This window comes from Erithacus rubecula, assembly GCF_903797595.1.
Source record: "Erithacus rubecula genome assembly, contig: scaffold_227_arrow_ctg1, whole genome shotgun sequence".
Lineage (NCBI taxonomy): Eukaryota > Metazoa > Chordata > Aves > Passeriformes > Muscicapidae > Erithacus > Erithacus rubecula.
The window spans coordinates 121,906-133,603 of record NW_027636092.1 but is presented as its reverse complement, the minus strand read 5'-3'; the positions used below and the strand labels follow the sequence as shown (position 1 = coordinate 133,603).

The 11,698-nt window shown below is 56.1% G+C and overlaps 1 gene segment (V, D, J or C); it reads right to left on the bottom strand.

Moving 5' to 3' along the window:
* Positions 1 to 6,959: 6,959 nt before the first annotated feature.
* On the bottom strand, positions 6,960 to 9,793 carry LOC306815785 (Ig heavy chain V region 914-like). The segment is given in 4 exons: positions 9,704 to 9,793; positions 8,592 to 8,673; positions 7,392 to 7,739; positions 6,960 to 6,982 (listed from the first exon to the last, which is right to left on the bottom strand).
* Positions 9,794 to 11,698: the final 1,905 nt, after the last annotated feature.

Here is an 11,698-nt window from a genome sequence, read left to right as displayed (position 1 = left end):
CCCGGGAAGGCGCCGGAATGGCTCGCAGGGATCCACAGCAATGGTGGCACCACCTACTACGCGCCGTCAGTGCAGGGCCGGTTCAGGATCTGCAGGGACAACGGGCAGAGCTCGGTGACACTGACCATGAACAGCCTCAAGGACGAGGATTCCGGCGCCTATTTCTGTGCCAGGGGTGCTGCTGGTTGTTGGGGTTCTGGTTGTGCTGCTTATGCTGGTGATTATGAACCCATCCCTACTCATCCCCAACTCTCCCCAGACCCTTCCCCCAAACCCCAACCCTTGTCCCCATTCCTGCCCCTCTGGCCCAGCCTGGAACTGGTTCTGACCCAAATCTCCTCCCCTCACCCTGATCTCCACTCCCGGCCCCACATCCTGAACATTGGTGCCAATTTTTGGGGTGAATCCGTCAGTGTTTGGTGCAACTGGATGAGATTTGGGGTCACCCAGAGAAATCCTCAGGGTGCAAATAAAGTGAGGTGAAATTTGGGCTGAAATGCTGAAATTTGGGTGAAATGGTCCCAGCTGGGGGAGAGTCGAGAGTTGGGGCAGCGCTGGGGGAGTTTGGGGAGAATGGCCGAGATTGGAGGGCAGGGCTGGGATTTGGGGAAGAATGTGGGAATTTTGAGATATCTGTGGAGTGAGTTATGGGGGCTTGGGAGCACAACTGGCATCACCAATAAAAGCAGCATGTTCACCCCAACCACTGGTGGAACATTTGGCACAGAAATAGGCGCCGGAATCCTCGTCCTTGAGGCTGTTCATGGTCAGTGTCACCGAGCTCTGCCCGTTGTCCCTGGAGATCCTGAACCGGCTCCTCACCGACGGCACGTAGCCGGTGCTGCCACCATTGTTGATACCCGCAACGTATTCCAGCCCCTTCCCAGGTTTTTGGCGGATCCAGTACATGGCAAAGCTCCCGAAATCGAACCCAGAGGCGCGGCAGAGCAGAGTCAGGGACCCCCCGGGGGGCTGCAGGTCCCCCCCGGACTCCAGCAGGGTCACGGCCGCCCGGAGACCTGCGGGAACAAGGACCCCTGTGGGGTCCCTGACTCTGCTCTGCCGGGGGTCTGGGTTCAATTTTGGCTGTGAAGCCATTTTCTGGATGCGCCAGAGCCCCGGTGCAGGGATGGAGTTCGTGGCCTATATCAGCAACAATGGTGCCAACACCAACTACGCGCCGTCGGTGCGGGGCCGGTTCAGGATCTCCAGGGACAACGGGCAGAGCTCGGTGACACTGACCATGAACAGCCTCAAGGACGAGGATTCCGGCGCCTATTTCTGTGCCAAAACTCCTGACGGTTGTTGTGCCCCGTATATTTATGGTATTGACGCCCTCACCCAGACCCCAGCCGTCCCCCAATGTCTCCCCAAACCCTTTCCCCAGCCCTCAGCCCCTAACCCAATTCTTTCCCTTTGCCCCAGATTTGCCCCATTTGCACCAACTCCAGCCCCTCAGCCAGATTCTACCCAAAACTGAACCGGTTCCACCCCAAATCTGCACTTGGGGACCTGAGCCAGAGCCACTGACCCAAACCTCAACAGCTGCCCCGAATCTCGTGTGTTTGGGACATTTTGGGGTCTGAGATTGGGATTCAGAGCCAAGAGTTGAGTTTGGACCAAGCCCAGTTGGGGGTTTGGGGTTGATGAGCAGGGCTGGTGCAAGTGGGAGAGGATTGGGTTAAAGGGCAGCACGGAGTCACTGACTGGGCTGGCTGGAAGTGTGTGGGGTCATCTGGGGACAGGGCGATGGGAACGGGGCCAAAACCCAAAACAACGATCCAACCAACGTAACGAGCAGCCCAACCAGTGCCAGCAGCCTTGGCACAGAAATAAACACCGGAATCCTCGCCCTTGAGGCTGTTCATGGTCAGTGTCACCGAGCTCTGCCCGTTGTCCCTGGAGATCCTGAACCGGCCCTGCACTGACGGCGCGTAGCTGGTGCTGCCACCATTGCTGTAGATCCCTGCGACGTATTCCAGCGCCTTCCCGGGGCTCTGGCAAATCCAGAAAAAGGTGTGGCTCCCAAAATTGAACCCAGCCCCACGGCAGAGCAGAGTCAGGGACCCCCCGGGGGGCTGCAGGTCCCCCCGGACTTTAGCAGGGTCAGAGTCACCTGGCATCCATGGCCCTGGTGTGTCGTGGCTCTGGGTTTGATTTTGGCAATCACGGAATGTTCTGGATCCGCCAGAGCCCCGGGAAGGGGCTGGAATACGTTGCACAAATCACCAGCACCGGTGGCAACACCTACTACGCGCCGTCGGTGCGGGGCCGGTTCAGAATCTCCAGGGACAACGGGCAGAGCTCGGTGACACTGACCATGAACAGCCTCAAGGACGAGGATTCCGGTGTTTATTTCTGTGCCAGGTGTTCCAGCAGTGGTTGTTATGTTTGGCAGGTCGGTTACAGTTCTCTTGGTGCTGCTCATGGTGTTGATGCCGTGGCCTGAAGCCCCCTCGGCTGGATCCCCAAACATCCCAAAATTCTCACATTCTGTCCCCAAATACCAGCCCTTGCCCTCAAATCTCAGCCATTCACCCCAAACTCTTCGATCACAGCCCCAAATTTTGACTTTTTCCCCAATTTGGTCGATGTTGCCCAAATCTCTATTAACCCCTGATTGGCTGAGCTGTCACAAATCCATCAGTGGGAGAATCGGTTCGGTGCCAGACCTGGGGCCGGGCTGGAGCCTTTGCCAAAATCCCTGAATTTCTGCGTTTCTGAGATGAGTTTTGGAGCAGAACCAGGCGAGGATTTGGGGTCAGTGGAGAAGATTGGTGCAAACGGGAGAGATTTGGGACAAAGGGTCAGGATTGGGCCAAGGACTGAGGGTTGGGGAAAAATCAGGGGACAGCTGGACACAGCAAAGACATTGCTGAAAGCACCGTCATTAACATAAACTTCATAATTACAACCAGAACCAGCACATTTGGCACAGAAATAGGCACCGGAATCCTCGTCCTTGAGGCTGTTCATGGTCAGTGTCACCGAGCTCTGCCCGTTGTCCCTGGAGATCCTGAACCGGCCCTGCACTGACGGCGCGTAGTCGGTGCTGCCACCACTGTAGATACTCGCCACGTATTCCAGCCCCTTCCCGGGCTTCTGGCGGATCCAGTACATGGCAAAGCTCCCAAAATCAAACCCGGAGGCGCGGCAGAGCAGAGTCAGGGACCCCCCGGGGGGCTGCAGGTCCCCCCCAGACTCCAGCAGGGTCACGGCCGCCCGGAGCCCTGCGGGAACAAGGGCAGATGGGGATGGCAGAAGCTCAAACCCTTGACCCCAAATCCCGACTCTGTGCCCCAAATAAGGCAGAGAACACAAAGGACTCTGCTGGGCCCAATGTCAATCCAGCCAAAGCCGTTCATTGCCCCTCTAATCATTGTTTATTTCACTGATTATCTCTGATCCCACAGTCACACATTATTTCATTGGTGGCTCCGCACTGGAATTTGTTCTCCAGAACTTTGCCCTAAATGTGGAGATTTGGGTCAGTGCTGGGGGTTGGTGTCAGCTGGGGCAGCTTTCACCCAACACTGTGGATTTGTGGCCGTTGCCCTGAGGATCCCCCTGGGTCACCCAAATCACAGCCACAGGCACCAAATTTCCCTGTTCTCACCAAACCACCATAAACAGCACCAGCCTCATAAGCCCAACCAGCACCAGTGTAAGCATTTTTGGCACAGAAATAGGCGCCGGAATCCTCGTCCTTGAGGCTGTTCATGGTCAGTGTCACCGAGCTCTGCCCGTTGTCCCTGGAGATCCTGAACCGGCCCTGCACTGACGGCGCGTAGTAGGTGCTGCCACCATTGCTGTAGATCCCTGCGAGCCATTCCAGCCCCTTCCCGGGTTTTTGGCGGATCCAGTACATGGCAAAGCTCCCAAAATTGAACCCAGCCCCGCGGCAGAGCAGAGTCAGGGACCCCCCGGGGGGCTGCAGGTCCCCCCCGGACTCCAGCAGGGTCACGGCCGCCCGGAGCCCTGCGGGAACAAGGGCAGATGGGGATGAGGCGCCGGATCCGGGCGTGGCCCTGGTGATGCAGAAACAAAAACTCCCTGCCCAGTTCAAGTTACAAAGTGTTTATTGTGTTATTGGTGTTTATCTCAGCTCCAGGTGACTCTGACCCTGCTGGAGTCCGGGGGGGACCTGCAGCCCCCCGGGGGGTCCCTGACTCTGCTCTGCCGCGGGGCTGGGTTCAATTTCGGGAATTTCTCCCTGATCTGGGTGCGCCAAAGGCCCGGGAAGGGACTGGAATGGTTAGCAGAGATCAACAACAACGGTGACAGCACCTGGTACTCGCCATCGAGCAAGGGGCGGATCAGGATCTGCAGGGACAACGGGCAGAGCTCGGTGACACTGACCATGAACAGCCTCAAGGACGAGGATTCCGGCGCCTATTTCTGTGCCAGGGGTGCTGATGGTGACGCTGATGATATTGATGGTTTTGGCCCCTTCTCCATTGTCGTGTCTCCACCCGTCCCCAACAGTCCCCAGACCCTTTCCCCAAACCCCAACGCTTGTCCCCATTCCTGTCCCCGTGGCCCAGCCTGGAACTGGTTCTGACCCAAATCTCCTCCCCTGACTCCGATCTCCACTCTTGGCTCCACGTCCATTGGTGCCAATTTTTGGGGTGAATCCCTCAGGGATTGGTGCCGACTGGGCAGGTTTGATTCCACTCTAAAACTCTACATAAAAACAAAGAAATTCAGGGATTTTGGCAAAGGCTCCAGCCCTGCCCCAGATCCGGCACCGAAACGCTTCTCCCGGCGTTGGCTCCACGACAGCTCAGCCAATCAGGGAGAGCCTGTGGAGATTCGGGAGAAATGATCAAAAATGGGGGAAAGTTGAGAGTCGGGATGAGGATGGAGGAGTTTGGGGAAGAAAGTCAATAATGGGATGAAGGGCTGGGATTTCCGAGAAGGATTTGGGAATTTTGTGAGATTTTGGGAGAAGACAATGGGGGCTTGGACAATGACCAGCATTGTCACCAAAACCAAGTGGACTAACAGCAGCACCAACAGCATCATAACCACCACTGCCACGTTTGGCACAGAAATAGGCGCCGGAATCCTCGTCCTTGAGGCTGTTCATGGTCAGTGTCACCGAGCTCTGCCCGTTGTCCCTGCAGATCCTGAACCGGCCCTTGACTGACGGCGCGTAGTAGGTGGTGCCACCATGGCTGTAGATCCCTGCGAGCCATTCCAGCCCCTTCCTGGGTTTTTGGCGGATCCAGTACATGGTGTAACTCCCGAAATCGAACCCAGCCCCGCGGCAGAGCAGAGTCAGGGACCCCCCGGGGGGCTGCAGGTCCCCCCCGGACTCCAGCAGGGTCACGGCCGCCCGGAGCCCTGCGGGAACAAGGGCAGATGGGGATGAGGCGCCGGATCCGGGCGTGGCCTGGGGTGGGCGTGGCCCGGGGTGGGCGTGGCCCTGGTTATGGAGAAAGAAAATCTCCCTGCCCAGTTCAAGTTACGAAGTGTTTATTGTGTCATTGGGGTTTATTTCAGATCCGGGCGGCCGTGACCCTGCTGGAGTCCGGGGGGGACCTGCAGCCCCCCGAGGGGTCCCTGACTCTGCTCTGCCACGCCTCCGGGTTCAATTTTGGGAGCCACACCTTGTTCTGGATCCTCCAGAGCCCCGGGAAGGCGCCGGAATGGCTCGCAGGGATCCACAGCAATGGTGGCAGCACCAGCTACGCGCCGTCAGTCAAGGGCCGATTCACAATCTCCAGGGACAACGGGCAGAGCTCGGTGACACTGACCATGAACAGCCTCAAGGACGAGGATTCCGGTGTTTATTTCTGTGCCAGGTGTTATTATGAAAATTGTGGTGCTGGTGCTGTTCATGCTGTTGACGGGTTTGTTCTCAGCCCAGTCCCTTTGCCCCCTCTTGTCCCCAAATGTCCCCACCCTGCAGCCCATCACTCCTTTATTTGCTCCTTTTGTTTTATTTGTTTTCGTTTAAGGCAAATTTGGAAGGAACCCTCTCAATTGGATCCGTCCAGGAAACAGATTCCAGCAGATTCCAGGCTCAACTTTGGGTCCTTATAAACAAAATTAAGATTGTCCTGTCACTAAAATAAAATTATTTAATTGCATATTGCGTATTGCAAATATGATTTACTAATTCTGTATAAAAGAACAAATAAAACACAGCCATCAGAAAATAATAAACAAAATTAAGTAAAAGAATGAAAATAATACAAATAAAACCAACCACTCTCTAAAGTCCTGTAAATTGCTTAAAACCCAAATTAAAATACAGCAGACAAGAATTAAAATAAGAAATAAATTAAATGGGATGAAATGAACCCAAACCCTCCCAGCTCAGGTTTTTCTTCTTTTGGGACAGAACCACCCCTTTGGGGACTTCCCCAAAAAGCCACAAAAGGCCCAAAATGGCCCCAAATTTCAGGTTTTGTTTTCACTGCAGCTGCAGCTGCTGGCACCTGCTGGGGTCAGAAATCAGTGCAGATAATTAGAGGAATTAGAGCTGATAATTAAAGGTGGCTCAGAAAACACCCAGCTAAATTAATGGGAATAATTGAATTTATTATTTTATTTCATTCAGTCTCATTTTTATATAATTAATTGGTTGACAGCAGGGCTAATATTTATTAGTATGCAGGGTTATAATTAAATTGAATTTGGGTTAGTGATTATCATCAGGAGGGTGAATAATTGAAGAGATTTGGGTTCCAACTCAATTTAACCCCTCCACGCCCGGATCCGGCGCCTCATCCCCATCTGCCCTTGTTCCCGCAGGGCTCCGGGCGGCCGTGACCCTGCTGGAGTCTGGGGGGGACCTGCAGCCCCCCGGGGGGTCCCTGACTCTGCTCTGCCGTGGGGCTGGGTTTGATTTCAAGAGTAGCCACATGGCCTGGTTCCGCCAGAGCCCCGGGAAGGGAGTGGAATTTGTTGCAGGGATCCCCAGCAATGGTGCCAATCCCCAATACGTGCCGTCAGTGCAGGGCAGGTTCAGGATCTGCAGGGACAACGGGCAGAGCTCGGTGACACTGACCATGAACAGCCTCAAGGACGAGGATTCCGGTGTTTATTTCTGTGCCAAACATGCTGCCAGTGGCGCTGGTTGGGCTGTTGCCGCTTATGTTGATGGTTTTTTCCCCATCCCTCTCACTGTGTCCCCACCCGCCCTCAAATGTCCCCAGACCCTTCCCCCTGATCCCAACCCTTGACCCCAACCTTGAACAGTGACCCCGAGTCTCGAGCTCCACTCCCAAAATTGAGCTTCACCTTAAAGTCTTTAAGAATAAAGTTTGGATCCAGGGATGAGTGTTGATATTTTGGGTGCAGTGGTCAAAGATTTGGAGGAACGGCCAAGACTTGGGAAAAGGGTTGGGATTGGCCAAAAAGGTCAGGGGGGCTCAGAGCACCTGGGGGAACAGAAACAGCAGCACCAGCATAACCATTGTAACGTTTGGCACAGAAATAGGCGCCAGAATCCTCGTCCTTGAGGCTGTTCATGGTCAGTGTCACCGAGCTCTGCCCGTTGTCCCTGCAGATCCTGAACCGGCCCCGCACTGACGGCGCGTAGTCGGTGCTGCCACCACCGCTGCTGATGCTCGCAACGTATTCCAGCGCCTTCCCGGGGCTCTGGCGGATCCAGCCCATCCCAAAGCTCCCGAAATTGAACCCAGCCCCGCGGCAGAGCAGAGTCAGGGACCCCCCGGGGGGCTGCAGGTCCCCCCCGGACTCCAGCAGGGTCACGGCCGCCCGGAGCCCTGCGGGAACAAGGGCAGATGGGGATGGCAGAAGCTCAAACCCTTGACCCCAAATCCCGACTCTGTGCCCCAAATAAGGCAGAGAACACAAAGGACTCTGCTGGGCCCAATGTCAATCCAGCCAAAGCCGTTCATTGCCCCTCTAATCATTGTTTATTTCACTGATTATCTCTGATCCCACAGTCACACATTATTTCATTGGTGGCTCCGCTCTGGAATTTGTTCTCCAGAACTTTGCCCTAAAGGTGGAGATTTGGGTCAGTGCAGGGGGTTGGTGTCAGCTGGGGCAGCTTTGACCCAACACTGTGGATTTGTGGCCGTTGCCCTGAGGATTCCTCTGGGTCACCCAAATCTCAGCGATCGGCACCAAATTTCCCTGTTCTCACCAAACCACCATAAACAGAACCAGGAGCATCAATCCAAGCACTAGCACCAGCACTTTTGGCACAGAAATAAACACCGGAATCCTCGTCCCTGAGGCTGTTCATGGTCAGTGCCACCGAGCTCTGCCCGTTGTCCCTGCAGATCCTGAACCGGCCCTGCACTGACGGCGCGTACCGGGTGGTGCCATCTTTTTGGATGCTCCAGCGCCTTTCCGGGTTTTTGGCGGATCCAGAACATTCCAAAGCTCCCGAAATCAAACCCAACCCCGCGGCAGAGCAGAGTCAGGGACCCCCCGGGGGGCTGCAGGTCCCCCCCGGACTCCAGCAGGGTCACGGCCGCCCGGAGCCCTGCGGGAACAAGGGCAGATGGGGATGAGGCGCTGGATCCGGGCATGGCCCGGGGTGGGCGTGGCCCGTGGTGGGCGTGGCCAGGGGTGGGCGTGGCGCTGCGGAGGCACCCGGGACCCACCTGGCAGGGCCAGCAGGGCCAGGAGGGCGAGGAGCGGGAGGGAGCTCGAGGCCGTGGCCGGGATGTGACAGGATTGGCGTCCCTGGGGGGTTTGGGGTCATTTACTCAGTCCTTAATTGGGAAAATGAATGAAGCAGCTCAAGGCAATTAATTATGCAACGGGGTTGGCTTATTTGAAGGGATTGTGGGTATTTAATGCACTTGAAAATTCTGGAGATCTGAGACCAAACCAGAAGTTTGGGGCAGAACCGTTGAAGATTTCAGGATGGGATGATATGGCCGTGACCCTGCTGGAGTCTGGGGGGGACCTGCAGCCCCCCGGGGGGTCCCTGACTCTGCTCTGCCGCACCTCCGGGTTCAATTTTGGCGCTTCCAACATGTACTGGATCCACCAAAGCCCTGGGAAGGAGCTGGAATGCCTTGGGGAGATCAACACTGGTGGCACCACCTGGTACGCGCCGTCGGTTCGGGGCCGGTTCAGGATCTCCAGGGACAACGGGCAGAGCTCGGTGACACTGACCATGAACAGCCTCAAGGATGAGGATTCCGGCGCCTATTTCTGTGCCAAATCTGCTTATGGTGGTGCTGGATGGGCTTATGCTGCTGGTGCTGGTTATGGTCATTTGGTGTCAACTGAGAGATTTGGTGCTGATGGCTGTGATTTGGGTGACCCACAGGAATCCTCACGGCAATGGCCACAAATCCACAGTGTTGACCCAAAGCATCCATGGCAAACACCAATCTCCAGCACTGACCCAAATCCCAACAATTTGGGCAAAGTTCTGGAGAACAAAGTCGAATTTTGGGGTCGGGAGTTGTGGTTTGGGATCAGGGGTTGGGAACTGGGAGCAGAGCAGGGCAAGGTTGGGATGGATGGTCAAGAGCCGGGGCTGGGACTGGGGGCTGGGGGGAGGGAGTGGGGAAATTTGGGAAACAAATATGGAGATGGGGCCAGTGCCAGCATCGCCAACATAACCACCAGGAGCAGGAGTACCATTGTTAATAGATTTGGCACAGAAATAGGCGCCGGAATCCTCGTCCTTGAGGCTGTTCATGGTCAGTGTCACCGAGCTCTGCCCGTTGTCCCTGGAGATCCTGAACCGGCCCTGCACTGACGGCGCGTAGTAGGTGTAACCACCATTGCTGTTGATCCTTGCAATGAATTCCAGCCCCTTCCCGGGGCTCTGCCGGTACCAGCCCATCCCAAAACTCCCAAAATTGAACCCAGCCCCGCGGCAGAGCAGAGTCAGGGACCCCCCGGGGGGCTGCAGGTCCCCCCCGGACTCCAGCAGGGTCACGGCCGCCCGGAGCCCTGCGGGAACAAGGGCAGATGGGGATGAGGCGCCGGATCCGGGCGTGGCCCAGGGTGGGCGTGGCCCGGGGTGGGCGTGGCGCTGCTGAGGCGCCCGTGACTCAGCTGTGATTTCATTAATTAGTGCAAAGCAATTAGTGCCAATCCCTTCAGCACTAGTTCCACAGAAGGTTCACAGGGCGCGTTTCCGCCGTTTCCCATTTCCCTGGTTTCGGTTCGTGTCCCGGCCAATGCCCCAATCAATGTGCCGGGTCAGATTTGCCAATTCCAACACTCCCATTTCTGCTGTGAGATCGGATCGTGACAAAAGCAAGGCAGGGCTGAAACTCAAAGGGTGTAAAGAAAACATCAGTAAAAACATAAAGAAATAATAAATTCAGAGACAATCGATGGAGCAGGGGCAGGAGGAGGTGTGCAATTAATCAATTAACAGATGGAGACTATTTGTGGGTTTTGGGGTTCTGCCCAAATTCAGGGGATCTCCTCCTTCTGCTTCCATCTGGAATCTGAGTCCTGCTTCACCGACCTTGGTGTCTCCTCCCTTTTCTCTTTCCTCTCCCTCAAATGATCAAGGGTTTGAGCTCCTGCCATCCCCATCTGCCCTTGTTCCCGCAGGGCTCCGGGCGGCCTTGACCCTGCTGGAGTCCGGGGGGGAACTGCAGCCCCCCGGGGGGTCCCTGACTCTGCTCTGCCGCGGGGCTGGGTTCAATTTCGGGAGTTTTGGAATGTTGTGGATCCGCCAGAGCCCCGGGAAGGGGCTGGAATGGTTGGCAAGTATCCACAGCAGTGATGGCAGAACCTGGTACTCGCCATCGATCAAGGACCGGTTCAGGATCTGCAGGGACAACGGGCAGAGCTCGGTGACACTGACCATGAACAGCCTCAAGGACAAGGATTCCGGTGTTTAGTTCTGTGCCAAAGATTCTGGTGGCAGTTTTGCTGTTGCTGATTTTATTGATGGTTTTGGCTCTTTCCCTGTCACTGTGTCCTCACCTGTTCCCAAATGTCCCCAGACTCTTTCCCCTGCACAGGCATTGAAACTTTTATTTGTTTGGGTTCTGGGCAAATTAGTTATAATCCCTTCTTATTGGTTCCCTCTGGGAAAGAGATTCCAACAGGTTTGGAGAGATTCCAACAGATTCAAAGCTCAACTTTGGGCCCAGGATAAGAGCCCAGGGTCAGTCTTCAAGGTCACATGAAGGGCTGGGATTTTGGGGATGGGTCTGGGGACATTTGGGGACAGGTGAGGATACGGAAACAGGAATGGGGCTAAAACCATCAACATAATTAGCACCAGCATTATAAATAGAAGCAGCACCACTTTTGGCACAGAAATAGGTGCCAGAATCCTCGTCCTTGAGGCTGTTCATGGTCAGTGTCACCGAGCTCTGCCCGTTGTCCCTGGAGATCCTGAACCGGCCCCGCATTGACGGCGCGTACTCGGTGTTGCCACTGCTGCTGATACTCGCAACCTATTCCAGCCCCTTCCCGGGGCTCTGGCAAATACAGAACATGGGGTAACTCCCAAAATTGAACCCGGAGGCGCGGCAGAGCAGAGTCAGGGACCCCCCGGGGGGCTGCAGGTCCCCCCCCGGACTCCAGCAGGGTCACGGCCGCCCGGAGCCCTGCGGGAACAAGGGCAGATGGGGATGAGGCGCCGGATCCGGGCGTGGCCTGGGGTGGGCGTGGCCCGGGGTGGGCGTGGCGCGGCGGGATCCACCTGGCAGGGCCAGCAGGGCCAGGAGGGCGAGGAGCGGGAGGGAGCTCGAGGCCGTGGCCGGAATGTGCCGGGATT